Here is a 17,116-nt window from a genome sequence, read left to right as displayed (position 1 = left end):
TCTGTGTGAAACATAAAACAGATGTGTGAGTACCAGTATCTGAGTCACATCTGCACACAGGAAACAACTTATTCAGAGAATATCAATAAGATGCAACGTTGATGTGATACTACCTAAGCACTGGTTGGTGTCTAATGTCAAGACCATGCCTCAGGTTCTAAGTAGGGCCACCCAAAAGCAGAATATGCTTGTTTAGCGATGGGTGAATTTGCTCTTGGGATTTAAAATTTAAAAAAAATCAAAGTACTTTTTTGAGATGAGAAGCTTAAGTTTTAATAGCTTCTCCTGGATTGGAATTCTGCTTTTACTAATGCAGAAATAAGAATCAGTTTGTGTTTTAGAAATATGTCATTTTGTCAGGAAGATTGCTAAGTGACACGATTTATGAGATTTAACCCACAAATTGTGACACATTTTGGAGGATAAGAAAGATATACTAAGATCCAAAGAATGCCACATGGCCAAACCAATTTTAGACTGGCAGTTCCAGTGAAGCTGAATGCCTGGCTTTGTCACCTAGAGTAAAGCAGCCTGAACTGTTCTTTTTCTCCCTGCTTGGAAGTCTCATATGAGGTGGCCCTATAGAGTGTTCCTTGCATTGTGGAAAGGAAGGCCACAATGTCCAGGCAGAGGCAGTGAGCCCAGGAACAAGGGCATGGAGTGGTTTAGATAGCATCAACTAATAGCACACAGAACTTCCAGCCTGTTTCTGACTGGCATGATTGCAGGGTTTAAGATAAATATTGCCCTGAAAAGTGAGGAGATATTTTTGCATATGCTCAAAAAGTGGGTTAATGATGTTCCAGTGGGGAAGAACAACTAAATTCATGAATCTTATTCGATTTTGAAATGAATTAATCTTTAGTAATTTTTATAGCCAAAATTCTTGTTGGAATAAAGAACCTAAAAACATTCATTACATCATCATTTTGAAAGGCTTGAGTATAGATCAGAAGTTACCAGTGACACAAGCAACTGTGTTTGCTTTGAACAAATTGTGGGCTCTTACCAGACCTGCCTTCTATCCCAAGAAGTCAAGGTCGGGTTGATGATTTTAAATAGACACATCTGTGATGAAGGCTTCTGTATGAACCCAACTTAATGATAAGCATTAGAATTTGAAGCCTAAACAAGGTAGGTAGTTTATAAGGACACGAGATACATACCCAAGTGGGCACAAATTCCCTTCTTCTTCAACTCCAATCATGGAATGAAAATCTTTGGAGCAAGCACAAGACTTGGATGTGTGTATAAAAAGACTTTTTTTTTTGAACCACCACTGTGGATGGAATAAGTGTCTGTGATCAGACTTCCAGCTTAAGGCTACTTCATGACAAACTGGGCCAAATTTCTGCCTGCTAAACCTCCACTGTTTTTTTTGGTGTGAACTAATGGGTCTTCTTTGTCCTGTTCTGATGAGTTACAAGTCAGGTGCTCTGATGCTCATAAGACTTCAGTTCCTGTTTAGAACCTAGCTGATCCCCTTTTGCCGTGTGTGTGTGTGTGTGTGTGTGTGTGTGTGTGTGTGTGTGTGTGAGAGAGAGAGAGAGAGAGAGAGAGAGAGAGAGAGAGAGAGAGATTCTTTTTAAAAAATCTCTGTTGGAGTCCTTTCCCTGCTTGGGATACTTGTTTGAGTTCACAGAACTCGTTTCGGCATTTGCACCTGAAGTTCCCCCATATTCAGAATAGCAATTGCAGATAAAACAACAGGGAGGTGTGCTGATTCATATCTGGAAGAGATGAATGTGAGAGGCAGTTTCTCATGACGTCAAGAGGAATTCAAGGACAAGAAGATCATAGGTTCCAGCTCTCAGGTCGGGATTTGAAAGCCAAGGAAAAAGCAAACTATGGCTCCCTTGCAGCATAAAACACCATCATAAATTGCAATGTGGATCTACTCCAGGGGAAATGATCTCTATTTCCCTTATTGAATCTCAGTTTTGTTCTGCTGGCAATGTTTCTACTTCACACTAAACTATTTGGAGCAGGAGTTGGTGGGATAAGTTTCAGACAAGGAATTGAGTGAGGTTTATGCCTCTAAGTGTGAATTTCAAAGAGACATTTTATTTGTGTATAATGAAATAGAAATCAGTTCTTGGGTGTTCCCTTGGCCTTCTTGGGCCCTCTGTCACTAAAACCAAAAGGAGACCTGGAACCATCTCCCATCTGGACCCTATTTGACATCCTTAGGTTACTGAGGCTGCTTTGGATATAGTACCTTATTTCTTGTGCTCAAAGATCATCATTTGTATCATCAATTCATAGAGCAAGGAACAAGCTCATCATAATGTCAAATGCATGACTGCTTCACATGTTTATCAACTCTTGGTAAATTAAAACATTTGCAGTTAAGTAAATAAAGAAAGAAAAGAAAGAAAAAAAGGCAGTTGTTCTCCTATACCATGGCATGTAGGATCCTGGGGATGTTCCATGATGGGATCTCTTGGGAAGTCAATCTGACTTGGTAAGATCACTGTGGGTAATATCAACCTTTTGTCATATCATGAATTTGTTAAAAATGTATATAAACACATTTATACAGGAAGCAAGCTGAAGGCCACTCCCTAGGAGAGAATTCACTGTTCTGCTTGATCTCACCCCAGCAAAAGCACCAGGCTCTGTCAGTGACCTTCCAAAGGAAGTCACTGCAGCAAGAGGACCTCAGGGCTAAGGGAGAATGTAGCAGTGGCAAAAAGCCAAGTTCACTGATGACTTATCAAATGTATTTGTTCACAACAGAAAAACAAGTCATACTCACCTTTGAAAATTCCTCAAAGAAAGGCTTTTCATGAAATGGTATATTTCAAACTAGCAACCCAAAGGGATACCAAAGGACAAACAACCAACTCAAAGCACTGGCATCCCCTGGAGTCCATATGCTTCCAAGAATGTTGTTGTTAAGCAAGCCAATGCATGCAAGTACTGCGAGGCCAGAGATGGGCTCAGAGTCCCAGAACTCTGCAGAATGGGTTTTTTGAGAAGTTAGGGGAGGCTCTACTTTTAAGGTAACACACTTGTTTAACTTGTAGGATGCACAAAGAGGAAAATGACCCCTTTCACCATATTTTAGTCCATTCAACTAGCATATTCAGGCAGATCATGTGTGGGTACATTTGCATAGAAGCAGACTCTTACAGAGTGTGCAAAGCTGGACTCCTGACCTATGGAGTCAGTCCATGGGGCTGACTTCCAAAGCAAGAGAGCTAATGTGCCCTGTTCTGAAGAGGTTACAAGTCAGGTGCTCTGATGCTCATAGACTTCAGTTCCTGTTTAGAACCTAGCTGAGCCCCGCTTTGCTGGTGAGATAGCTGTGTTGGGCTACCAATACAGAGGCACAACCAACAAATGCAAAGGCTAATTTTCCATGGCGGGGAGTTTGGGCTGAGAAATTGGTTAGTGGGGACAACTAGTCTGGAAAGAGGCTCATAAAGCTCAGCTGCATTTGAGGGCAAAGATGAACAGTTCTCACTACCTCAATGCCCTTGGTGGTTCTGTGCCTCAAGTTTTTGTCCCTAACACAGATATAATAATCCTGAAGGGAACTTTTGCAATTTGAGAATAAGGTTTTGGGAGCCAATACCTGGATATACATATTCATTCAACTCTACTCTACATGTCTATAGTTATGGGATTTAGGAAGGAGGAACGTCTCTCTGACTTTGGGTGCCAAGCTTTAGGAAACAAGCATAGTTCCTAGGTGGTATGCAGGCTTTGGGACAGGGAAGAACTGAACTTCTTGCTCTTGGGCAGGACTCTGGATAACAGAAAAGCAGTGTGCTCCCAAGCATCCTTCTTGTTCTACACCAATGTGATTGGAGTCTATAAGTACGTACCAGCAGAAGAAGCCTCTCAACTCAAAGTCACCACCCCACCCCCTGTCCTCCACTGCCACTTCAATAAATCCACAAAACTCAAAAACAAAGAAATATAGCTCTGCTTAATTGATTCAAGTTTTCAATCCAAGGTCTTTGGAATAGAAATGAGCATGAACTTGTTTTGAGGATATTAAAAACCCTGGATGGCTGGATGGGTGGGGCAAGGATGAGGATGGGGGGCTGGAGATGGAACAATTGCCTACCTAGATGGAGAAGTCTGGCCCAGGTCACAAAGGACAACTGCTCCCTTAGAGATGCAAGCCCTGTCTCCTCTTCTGATGGCTCAAGTTCACTCATGCTGCTCCATGATCAGCCCTCTGGGTCTGCTGGCCCAACTGCTGCTCGTGGGAGGAGGCAGTGAGCATCACCTGCCTTTCCAAAACCATTTTTTGGAAACTCACATTTGCTTGTGTGGATGAAAGTCTCTCTGTTCTGTTCGAGTGGCCTTACCAGAGTCATCATATAAGACAGTTAACATTTATTCATATGCAATACTGGTTAGGAACTAGCTCTACAAACACAACTTACTTAAAAACAGCAAGTCAGAAAAAGGATAAAACACCAAGAGAAAAATGAGCCATGAGTACATTTCAAAAACGTGTGGGATTTTTTCTTCTGTGGGTTTTGTTGTTTGCGTCTTGACTAGCACCATCTGTACAAGAGAAGAGTATGAACACAAATGTTTGGGTAATCATAAACATTTGCAAGGCACTTAATCCGTCACCCTGGGTCATCTTGTCATGGGTGTTTTGTTTTCACTTTCCACAGAAATCCTGTGTCCACCCTCCCCCTCACAAAAGTATGAAAACGGAGAGGTCTCTTTGCCAGCAGTTCTTATGTATGAGCAAGTTAAGTTCCTCAAAGTGCTTTTATTTCAGTCTCATGGGGCTCTGACGTCCCTTGGGCTTCCTATCATTCTCTCCTTCCATGGGTTCAGGGTTTGCACCTTCCCTACTTCAGAAAACAAAAGAAAACTCACCTTCCACTCAATGCTCCCTCCAGACTTGCCATCAACCTTCATCCTCATTCTATAGTCTTTGGGGTGTTGCCAGCACAGAGGGCCTGGGGGAGGGTGACATCCCTCTGGGGAGCAAAGGGACTGGTGGACCGGGGATCTGCAGCTCCTTATCAGCACCTGGAGGTGATGTCAAAGCAGGTGATCATCATGAGATGGTCCTTGCAGAAGGTGATGCGGCTCTCCAGGCGCTCAGTAATGCACTCCTGGGCCTCCAGGTACTCCAGGGAATCCAGCTCCAGCACCTGCTCCAAGTTGACTGCAAAAGAGGAAGGGCCTGGAGACTCTGGCAGGCAGAAAGAGCCATCCCATCTGCTCAGCCCAGACCACAGGACTGCCCGTATCTGCCCCTCTGTCCCCAGATCTGATTTCTTCACCTGACCCCAGAGACCTGGTGTCCTTCCTACCTAATCCCCGGCTTCTCAGCCAGTGGATTGAAACACTGGTTACCAGTTTTTAGATCTTTAACATTTTGTTGAGATTATTCTGAGAAATAAGGCAAAAATCTAGCTGCCCCCACCTCTGGCATCTCCACCACAGCATCTGTGAAAGATGACACCATTATTCTCCATGAAGAATGCAGATCTTGAAGCTGGTGAGGGACAAATCGCTCCCTTGTGATCTAACGTGACAAATCCCTCTGCCTCCTTAGATAAAGGCTGTTTCTGCTTCCTATTCCTTCATGAGCACTTTGTATCCACCTCTCAGGCTGAGAAACCTGACCTGTCTCTGGTCTTCCTAGGCAGTCTCATGTACTCGATGATCATTCAGGAAATATGATAAATAGATTTAAATTGATAGGTGAGCTTTCTTAAGCTCAGAAGACAAGCTGACACTTAGGAGCAGGATGCTGACACTCAGGCCTACAAGGGGTGAAAAGTTTGAGTCCTTCAGTTTCTGAAGAGCAGGTGTCTGTAGTCAAACCCACCTGGACTCAGTTTTCCTACTATGTCCATGGTGGCTAGGCAGAGGGGTGGGCTGCCTGGTACTAACTCCAGAGGTGCTGCAAGGAGTCCCCATATGGGGAGGACAGCAGGGGCAGCAACCACAGCTAGTGGAGTGGCCGTGGAATCCAAAGCTGGAGACTTGCGTTTGATTCCCAGCTGTTCCATACTGGCTCTGTGACCTTAACTTCTGCAGGACCCATGTCCTTAAAAGTAACATGAGTGTAATAATTTCTAACCTGCCTATTCTATCTACCTTGAGTTGTTGAGAAGAATAAATTCAAAAAGAAGATAACGAATGTGAACATATTTGAAAACCATGTCATGCTACAGGACTATCAGGGACTGTAACAGAAGGAAACTGCTTTATACAGAGGGCATCCCTGAGATCGAGACTGTGAGGACACTCACTCAAGGTTACAGTTAATAAGGACTACAGCTGGAGGGAGACCCAGTCTAACAGGCTGAATGCCCCTCTAATACTGAAGAAACAACACCACACTACACCATAACCCCATCAGACCTCATCACTGGACCACTTCAAAAGGGCATCAAATCTAAAAAATAAAAATGGACCCAGCACATCTATTTCTTTGCCAATACCCTGCCAGCCCAACAACAGGAATAGTCAGCATGCAGCCTCCATAGTATTTTTTTAATTTTTTCCCCATTCTTATTTTCCACTCATCTTAGAAAAACAATCTGTGCTTCTCCTTTCATGTGGCCTTCTGTTCATTCTCTTTCTTAGCATCAACAATACCTAATTCTTGACATATACGAAGGCAAGAAGGAATGTCTTCATATGTTTCTTGGAAGCATCTGAAACACAGGTGTACTGAGGTGTAAGCCTGCTCCCTTCCTGGGATAAAATGTGCTTTGTAAGATGAGGATCATTTTCAAGCCTGCCTTGGGCATAAACAGTTCTTGAAAAATAAAATGTTAATGAAAATGTTAAAAATGAAGGGACTGTGGGAGGGCTGGGTTGTGGCTCAGTGGTGCAGTGCTCGTCTAGCACATGTTAGGCTCTGGGTTTGATCCTCAGCTCCACATAAAAATAAGTAAAGGCATTGTGTCCAACTACAATGAAACATTTTTTTAAAAATGAAGGGACTGTCTCAAGGGATGCCCCAGGATCTCAAAATGTCCAGAGATTTATGGGGAAAAAAAAGAAAAAAAAAGAAAAGGCAGCCACAGGTGGGAGAGGAACAAGCACTAGGCTCCATGTTTGTGCCCTAGTCAGACATTAGCTAATGTTCTGTCTTGTCTGCCCCATAATACCTTTGATAAAAATACCTTTGAAGGAAGAAAATTTCTAATAGAGGACTTCATTTCCCGTATGGTGCCTGCAGTCACAGGCTGTGTTTGTGGGACAGTGGGCCTAGCCACAGATCTGCATCCCCGAAGCAAAGGATGCTCTCTCTATTGGGTACGGTCACTAGAATCCACTGATGTACTTGGGGGACATGGTACTACTCCATTTATATGGAAAAGAAACCTGTCACAAGCGGCAGGTGCTGGGATGAGCCAGGCGTCTGACAAATCCTGGCACTTTCTTTTTCACCAAAAATCATTTCACCCAATATTTTAAAAAAACAGCTTCTCTGGCACACAAATCTATGCCTCAGACCTCACTCGTGGGCTATCCTCACTCCATGGAACACTAGGAAAGGGGGACATGCAGGGGAGGGGTGTTTTGAGAGGGGACAGAGGCAGCTGAGGGCTGGAGAAAAGAGCCAGATGGGAAACAGGGAGAGAATTTTAATGAGAGTAGCATATTTTATCCCCCAGATTGTGGGATTGTTTCCCACATCAGTGTAGTAGTTGGGACCAGATTTAAGTTTTATTTTGCAGTAAATGGAATGGTTAGGAAGAAATAAATAAGAGACAATTGAATACCTCTCAAAGGGAACAAAATTCCTCTGAATCATTACTAGATGGTTACTGTCATTCGGGGCTTTCTATTAAATGGAAATAACACCAGGCCGCTCCTCTTGCTTTCTGGGTCCTCCGTGAGGCTTTACTATGGTCGTACACTCTACCCTATCAAGAGCTCTATAAATTCATGTCTATTTCAGGTTAGATAAGCAGTGTGATTTTGTGGCCTAGGAGATTTATAATACAGCCTTCATGTCTGGGTGATCTGTCACATGCAGGGGGGAAAAATTTCATTTTCAAGTGCTTTGGACTAAAACACATAAGAAATAATCTTGCAAGAGCAATATTCACCACTCCTTTGCTGTTTCCAGCCCCTCCCACCTGCCCCAGAAGAGTAGGATTTTTCCCTCAGAACAACTGTCTCCATCTGCCCCTAGATGAAGTGTGCAGAGGTCACCCTGGTTTAGGTGCCAGGCGTCTGTCACTGGGGAACCTGTTAGCCACAGTGATAGAAATGAACCATGGGCCTTACATTCACGGAGCCACATGTTGGGGTCCAGCATCAGGTACTGTTTGGTCATCTCCAGCTCCTTCATCAGCCACTCGTACTTGGCTCTGACCTCTGCGATCCTCTGCTGGCGATGCTCCAGAATATTCAGTTTTGCGTTAAAGCACATAACCTCCTGTACAGTGATGGAGAAGGAAAGGGGCAGTGTATTCAAAAGAAAAAGAGATCCTTCTTCTCTTCTCCAGTCCACATGACCTCTTCTAGAGAGGAACACTTCTAAAGAATGTCTATAAGAAAGGAGATGGTCACTGGGAAGTCTGGGAGGGGCTTCAGAGACCTCAGTGGGATTTCTGCCTTGATAAACCAGGCAGCTCAGCCATGGGGGAGACTGTTGCAGGCTGTTATTAAATGTAGAAAGCAGATGGTGCTCCAACTTGGCAAATGCTGGTCTGCATAAGTATGAATCCTCAAGACGAGGAGCCAGAAAAGCCCCTCAGACCACTGTGTCCCCCAGCATATGAGTCTTTAAGGCATTTCAGGAGAGGACACAGAGTTCCCTCCAAAGTGTCTATCCCACTTTATGGGCCCATGGTAACCCACCTTCCCACAACAGAAGCAGGTACCTTCTCAGGGCAGGACCATGGGGAACCGCTCCCACTCCAGGAAATGGACTCTCCTTGCTGGCGCCACTGTGTCACCGCTGCAAGCTCTCCACATCATTGATTTCATAGACTTTGATCTCAAATGGTTCCCCGAGGTCCCTCTGGGTGCTCCGCAAGGGGCCATCCACCCAGCGGACCCCTGTGCTGGTGGTGGGTTTTCTCACAGGGGAGGAGGTATCGAGGGACAATGCTAGGATGAGCCAACGTCTCTGAGAACCTAGGGAGAGGAATAAGCCACGTTTGATTCTTTTGCACTTCAAATTTTGATATCTTTCTTTGATGCAAGGAATGGGGTCATGGCAGGGACCCTGTGGTCACCTGCAAAGCTGCACTGAAATGCTCTGACCTCCCACCCCTGACCCCAGCACGAACTCCCAGGGATTTACCTGGAGAAGCCCAGTAAAATTCCTGCTCTGCTCTTAGAACCCCCAACGTGCAGCCTAGAACTGTGAACCACCCTGAGTGTGCTCAGCATGGGGACATGTGCCAAAATGAAATGAAAGATACATCCATGTTAGAGAAAAAAGGTCCCAGTGTTTGAAAGTGTGGTTATAGTATTTCCAGAAAATACTGTGTATTTGTTTATAACAACAGCACTACAGTAAACACAGACTGCATGCCAGACACTAGTCACCATGCCTGATGCACTATTATAAACTATTAGCTGACCACCAATATCTATCCTATTTTGTGTGTGTGTGGTTCTGGGGATTGAACCCAGGGCATTGCATATGCTAGGCAACTCTCCACCACTGAGCTATCTGTGCAGCACCATATTCTTTCCTTCCTCAGCAAGAGACACCAGGATTTCAGCAGGGCACATGGCCAAATCCAGTGCAGACCATACTCCGGCATGATTTTGACCAATAGGATATAAGTAGAAGTGGTATGTATAGCTGCTAGAAACAATCAGCAAAAAAGAAGAAAAACAAGACAGATATCCTAGTCTCCCAGCACTCTGGAGACTACCACATGACACTAAATCTCTATATTGCTGTAGGGGGTTTTCTGTCCTAGACAAACCTATCCTTACCAATATATACACAGTATCTCATTTAATTCTCACAGAAGAGGAAACTAAGGTACAAAGACCATTAGTAGCTTACCCAAGATCTCGGTGTTTCTTTGTTGAAAAAAAAATCCATTGCTCATATTCTCTCTCTCTCTCTCTCTCTCTCTCTCTCTCTCTCTCTCTCTCTCACTCTCACAGACACACACACACACACACACACTAACAAAATCAGGTAATAAATGATTTCTTGAAAGGATGTAATGGTTTGGATCATAAATGCCCCCCAAAGGCCATGAGTGGTAGGTTAGGTCCTCAGCAGGTTATGCTATTGGACATGGTAGAACTTTTAGGAGGTGGGACCTAGTGGGAGAAAGTTAGGTCATTGGTCATGTGCATTTCAAGGGGATGTTGGAACCTTGGTCCCTTTGCCCACTCCCTCTCTTTGCTTCCTGGCCTACATGAGGTGATAGCTTTGATCCACCTCTGGCTCCCAACAGGCTATGGTGTCTTGCTGCAGGCCCAAAGCAACAGGGTCAAATCCTGAAACCATGAGCCAAAATACATCTTTCCTCCTTTTTTACATTATTTATTTCAGGTATTTTATCATAGCAATGTAAAGTTGACTGACAAGATGTGTTGGGACTAAATACCACAGGATTTGGTACATATGAGCCAAAATGAGAATTTGAGAGAAGATGCTCATTGAAGATAAATATCCTTTTGATTGCCTGTCTTCAGATCACTTATGTCTATTTTCAGAGATGGAAAACAAATAAGAAGTGACTTGGGAATGGTGAACAGAGATGATCAGCTCCTTTGTGTCCTTAGGGGCTGATCTCTAAAGAGAAATAACAAGCACATGAGTTATAACAAGTTATAACAAGGCCCATAGTTCCCTCTGACCCAAGCATCATCTTCCTTATGACCAGAGTCATAAGTGAGTGAGCTGTGGCCTTCTGGCCTTCTAAGCACAGGACGTAAAATTTTCACCCATGTATGAAAGGAAACTTGCCTCTTGCTTTTGAGAATTAGAGGGTTTGATCCATTTCCCTGGTTTCTCTGCCTGTGGGAAGTTTTGGTGTCTCTGCTCAATCTATTAAAGCCTGGACTGTGATCCTGAGTACTCCTTCAGAAGGGACAGGCACATCAGGGGCATCAGGGGCTCTCTCCTGGGCAGGAGGGTGTTGGGAAAGCGGACATAATCACAATAGTTTTTCATCCTGAGGCTGAAGGGGGCCTGATCCACTGTGTCTCTGAATTTCTGACTCCTCCTGCTCCAGAATGACTAAAAAAGGTGAAGTTTGCCTGAAGCCTTTGTAGCTGCTCCTTAGGATAGAAAGGATACAGAGCCCCATGTAAAGTCAAATTTGAGAAAAAAAAAAGAGAATGAGAGGGCGTGAAGTGTTGCCAATCCGAAGCCTGCGAGGCCTGGCAGTTTTCTTGGAGGACCTGAAGATGCCCATATGTGTCAGTGAACTGGTGTAGCTGGAGGACGTCATGTGAGGTTACAGGAATCAGGCACTTAGACCTTGGACTTGCCAGTCTCTAGAAAGGTGGGAAGTGGATTTCTATTCTTAATAAATTACCCAGTCTAAGATGCTTTGTTATAGCTGCAGGAAAAGACCCAGGCACGTGGGAATGCCTCTATTTCTTGCACCTGCCCTGCTGTTCTTTGGGATAGCAGAGATGGATCTGAATAATCTTCTATTCCCACAAATTATGAGATAAAATTGTTATTCCAAAGACTAATAATAAATAAAAGAGGCCATGTTTAAAACAAGATGGAGAGGAAAAAACAAAAACAAAACCAAAGAGGGAGACCTCTGGGGAAGGGTAAGACCTCAGACCAAGGCCTGGGTCACAGTGCCTCCCTTTCCTGTTCAGGGTTGATACTCGTGTACCTTGAGCCAGTTTAGATGGGGACTCACTTGCCTAGAGCCAATGCAGGTGAGGACTCACTCCCCTTGGCCATGTGTATACAGAGATTCTCCCCTTGAGCCATTGTATGATTGATTCCATTTGGGCAGATTTCTTTGGCCAGAAAGTACCCCTTTCCCAGTCTATAGGCCCCTCCCTGAGGTGTGTGGAGAGGCTATGTGGCAGCTGTTGGAGAAAGCACCTCTGGAGAGGCATTGGAGATTCCAGAGTGTTCTGTGGCATCATCCCCATAATCCCATGTTCAGGGAAGTAAGAGGAGAACCTAGTGGCCTGCAGCAGTGGCTGGGTGCTTCACTGCACGCCATTCGGTCTCTGCACCCAGAATCCCCTCTTGGTTCCTGCTAGAGGTCCTAGGGAGAAAGCACATGGGCTTCAGGAACTGGAGGTGTTAAACCATCTCAGCGCTGCTACTGACTTCATAGTCAAATGCACCCATGTGGAATTGCTCTTTTCTTTTGGTTCTAGGGACCCTGAAGTTTGTAAAGTAAAGTGAGCCAAAATAAAGAGTTAGAAACCCTCAGGTCAGTTGTAGGGAGGGTGGGATGGATGTTTGGGTCAGTGCGAATCCACAACTCTGAGGATTTTATGGGTAGCATTCCAGAAAGCCAGAAGTGACAAACACCTTCACAGACTCTGAACAGAAGCAGGTCTCACTGATCAGTGAGAGCAAGATGGCAGCCCTGAGGGCCACTATGCATAGGGTGCTGGGAAGCCCCAAGAAAGTGAACCTGAAGATGGATCAACACAGTTTGCTCCAATCAAACAAAGGAGAGAATAAAGTTTGTCGATGCTGTTTTTTTTTTTTTAATTTTTTTCATTGTAGTTGGATACAATACCTTTATTTTGTTTATTTATTTTTATGTGGTGCTTAGGATCAAACCCAGGGCCTCACAGGTGCAAGGCAAGCTCTACCACTGAGCCACAACCCCAGCTCTGCTCTTGTTATTTTTAATGAATAGAGCTTCAGGAACTAGGAGATGGTCTAGGATTCATGTCATCAGGGATCCAAAATGAGAAGCATAGAGTATGCCACAGAAAGAAATTAGGACTTGATTTTCCAAATGTGGTGAAGTTCATGAATCTACAGACTTAACCAGCTTAGCAAACCTCGGTAGGAGAAACTCAAAGTCCATGCCCAGACACATGGATCATTTACAAACCAGGGATTAAGGAAAACACTTGAAGTTAACCAGAAGAAAACAATACCATATTGGCTGGCACGGAACCATTTAAATGACTGTGGAATTCTTATCAGAAATTAGGTAAGAGAGAAGACAGCGAAGCAACATTTTTAAAATGCCCAAAGGAAAAACATAGGAAAACCAAAATCTCATATATCAAAAATGTTCTTCAGAAAGGAAGGGAAAATAATTATATCTTCATATAAAAGAAAGCTAAGAGCCAGCTGACTTGTTAACAAAAATAATTGGTGGTTCTTCCGACAGACAGAAAATGATGCTAGAAGAAACTTGGCATCAGGGATAAAGGGAAAAATAAAAAAAAAAAACAAATAACAAATATGTAGGTAAATAGAAGATGTTATTTTTTTCCCTTTGAGTTCTTTAAGATATGTTTTGACCATTGAAAGAAAAAACTGAGAACATATCTGGAGCTGAACAAAAATTAAAATACATCATATCAAAGTTTGTGCATGCAATGAAAACATTGCTTAGAGATTCGTAGCATCAAATGCTTATGTTAGACAAATAGAAAGTTCTCAAATCCATAATCTAAACTTCTACTTTCAGAAACAGAAAATGATGATCAAAATAAACCCAAAACCAGCACAAGGAGAAAAAAATAAACATGAAGACTAATATCAGTGACACTCTACAAACCTGTACAATGTGAATGAAATGGACGATTTCTGGAGAAGCAGGAGTTACCATAAGAACATGAACATTTATATGGCTGGGTGACCATCAGGAAAATTAAGTTCCTCATAGGAAAAGTTCCTAAAAGATCTTCAGTTGTAGAAGATATCACTGGAGAATTCTAGAACCTTTGAATACTCATTAATACTACCTGTATACAAACATTTCCAGGAAGTAGAAGAACAGGGAACAATTCACAATATATTTCATGAAGCAGGTATTATGGGGCCATGAAGCCAGAAAAGATGGTGCCAGCATAAAATCACAAAAGAAACCCCAAACTGACAGACCCAAATCCATTGTGAATGGTAGATACAAATATTCCTACATCAGTCACTTATGGACAAGCTTAGAAAGACAATATGATGGTATGGATTGACGGAGAATAATTATACAACCAAAGTCAACACTTATCACTACAAACTTTCAGATAGGTAAGAGCAGGGAGTGTTATGGGTTGAATCGTATCCCTCAGAGACATGTGTAGGTCAAAACTCCATAGCGAAAGATCAGAACTTTTTTTGCAGAGTGGCATTATTATGATAAAATTTCCTATGATGGGGGTCATAAGGGGCTAGGATGAGCTCCTGGTTCAGCCTGGCTTGTGTCCTTATAAGGAGAGCAGGGCAAGTTTTGATTCAGTGTGACTTATGTCATTCTACGATTATCTTCTCACCTGTTTTGTTGATATTTGTGGTGAAACATTTTCACTCTTGTATCTCTTGTGGGTATGTCCTCAGGTTATGTCTTTGTGGTTCCCATTGGGGGGTTCCATTTAACACGAGAAAGGGACATCACTCTAGTGTGAATCTGCAGCAGGGGAACTTCAGTAGTATAGTGAATGCTGCTGCTGTGCCTCTCCATCCCCGCCCCCTCAGCTGCTGATGTACATGCAGACACACTGTGTGTTCAATACCATAGAATACAGTTGGGGTTTTCTGCTACATTATTCTCTTACAACTTGTAAAAAACAAAAGTGGCTCTAGCTTTTACAATTGTCAGGAATTTGCTTTATCAGAGATCTTTCTGCCTTCATGGAGATCTGAGTTCCTAATACAGTGTCCTTCAGGTCAAGCTGAGGGACTCCTCTCCCACAGGGCACATCTAGAGGGGACCAACTCCCTGGGCTCTTGTTTATCGGGTGCTGTGGTTGGAATGTATGTGTCTCTCCAAAATTCCTGTTGATGCTTCAGCCTCAACATAACAGCACTGAAAGGTGGGACTTCAGGGGGCAATTAGGGCATGAGGCTCCAACCCTAGGGATAGGATATGTACCTTAGAGTGCTTCTACACCATGCACAAAGAACTGGTTCACTTCCCCTACACACACACACACACACACACACACACACACAAAGTAGGTTTGTCAAACTGGGAGTGATGGCGTATGGTATTGTTTTAATGAGCTTTTCCATCACTATGGCCAAGATACCTGACAAGAACAACATAGAGGAGGAAAAGTTTACCAGGGGGGTCAGGGGTTCAGAGATCTCAGACAATAGAAGGCTGAGTCAATTGCTCTGGCCCGAGGTGAGGCAGCCTATGATGGGGGAGCCCAGCATAGGAAAGCTGCTTACCATTAGGCAGCAAAGAGGCAGAGGCACAGACAGAGAAAGAAGGTGGGGCAAGTCACAGGGATGAAGCACCCTCCCAGGTCATGACCCCAGGGACCCACCTCCTCCATCCATGCCCCACCTGCCTACAGTAGTCAGTCAGTCAGTCTACTCAATGAAGTATGGTCTGATAAGGTTACAGCTCTCCCAATCCCACTGCTCCACTTCTGAATATTCTTGCCCTAGCACAGGAGCCTGGGTAGGGGATACCTCACATGAACCAGAAAAGGCTGTATCCTCTCTACGTGGGACATCAAGGCAAGATGATCACACATTGAAGCCCAACTTGACAGCAAGTATCTGTCAGTTGATGAGGAATACCCAGTCCAGAGTTAATTTTCTCCACAAAACATCATTTGCACCCTATGCTCCCTAAATTTCACATCAGGTGTAGCTTTTAAAAGCCTGGATCTTTACTCTGTGTACACACACACACACACACACACACACACACTTACACACCATTCCTACATTCACTTTTCAACAAAATGCAGGCACTGATTTATGAGAAACATCAACCCCTTGGGCAAAGTAAATGTCTGTCTCTGTAGTGTCCAAGATTTTTAAAATGGGAATGAACAAGATAATGCTTAAAAAATAGTCTGATCAATGGAGAGGGTAATGCTCTTCCTCCTTACCTATCCTGAGAATGTAGAAATACGCATTCCAAAACTGAAGCTATTTGTGTGTATGTGTGTGTGTGTGTGTGTGTGTGTGTGTGTGAGAGAGAGAGAGAGAGAGAGAGAGAGAGAGAGAGAGAGAGTTGGGGCAGGGGTCACAGTGTTTGGGCAGCTCTGGGTAGCTCAGGCATTTCTAGGATGACCCTGCTAAGGACTGTTTGTATGAAGAACCAAGGAGATTTATGGAATGGGACAGTGTATTAATTATCCACTGCAGCTTAACAAATGATTGGGGAATCCTAGCCATGGAAGCTCTTAGCTCACACATTACTCTGGATCAGAAGTCTAGGAAAAGCTTAGCAGAGTGATTCTAGCCTAGGTTCTCTAAGCTATCACATGGGACTACAAATCATCTGAAGGCTTGATGGGGGCTGGGAGACCCACTTCTAGGTTCACTCATGTGACCCTTGGTAGAAGCTTTAGTTTATTGCTATGTGGGCATTTATGACACAGCAAATGGCTTCCTCCAGAGTTAGTGATCCAAGAGAATGAGTGAGAGCAGCTAAGACAGAAGCGACAGTGACTTCTATAACCTAATCTGCCTTATCCTATGATTCACAGAGACCAACCTTGGTATGGTGGGAATACCAGGAGGAAGGGACTGGTGGTGGCCATCTTGGAGTCTGGCTACCACTGATGACATGTGGTCAGATGGAGAACTATCTGAACAAGGACCACCCTTTGTGTCTCACCAACACTCACACAAGAGCATCACATGGGATGGGAGTGGAGATCACCCTGATGGACAGAGAGAAAAGTAAACAAGCCTGAATGGAGAGTGGCATTTCACTGAGTGATATCTGATTCACAGAAATATCTTGAAAGCCAACTAATTCCCATTGCCTTCCTTGCACTCCATCTGGCAATCTTTGGAACTTCCATCACTAGCTCACTCCTTTTTGGGAAGTTTACCCAATACTGAGTTAATTGTGCTTTGGGACCTATGAATAGATTCTCCTGAATGTTAATAAACAGGAAACTTAGTTGTTCACGAAGTTTTGAATTTGGTTGCCCTTCCATCAATTCCAAGAATAAACTGACATCCAATTCTTATACCTACAATTGAGGATCCTCCAAAGGTACACTATCATGGTTTAGATATGAAGTGTCCTTCAAAAAC

The 17,116-nt window shown here is 43.7% G+C and overlaps 1 pseudogene; it reads right to left on the bottom strand.

Moving 5' to 3' along the window:
- Window positions 1-5,003: 5,003 nt before the first annotated feature.
- The window catches only part of LOC143389684 (kinesin-like protein KIF26B), a 48,887-nt pseudogene continuing 36,774 nt past the window's right edge, over window positions 5,004-17,116 (bottom strand).

This window comes from Callospermophilus lateralis, unplaced genomic scaffold, assembly GCF_048772815.1.
Source record: "Callospermophilus lateralis isolate mCalLat2 unplaced genomic scaffold, mCalLat2.hap1 Scaffold_63, whole genome shotgun sequence".
In the NCBI taxonomy this organism is placed as follows: domain Eukaryota; kingdom Metazoa; phylum Chordata; class Mammalia; order Rodentia; family Sciuridae; genus Callospermophilus; species Callospermophilus lateralis.
This window is presented reverse-complemented; position numbering and strand designations above follow the sequence as displayed.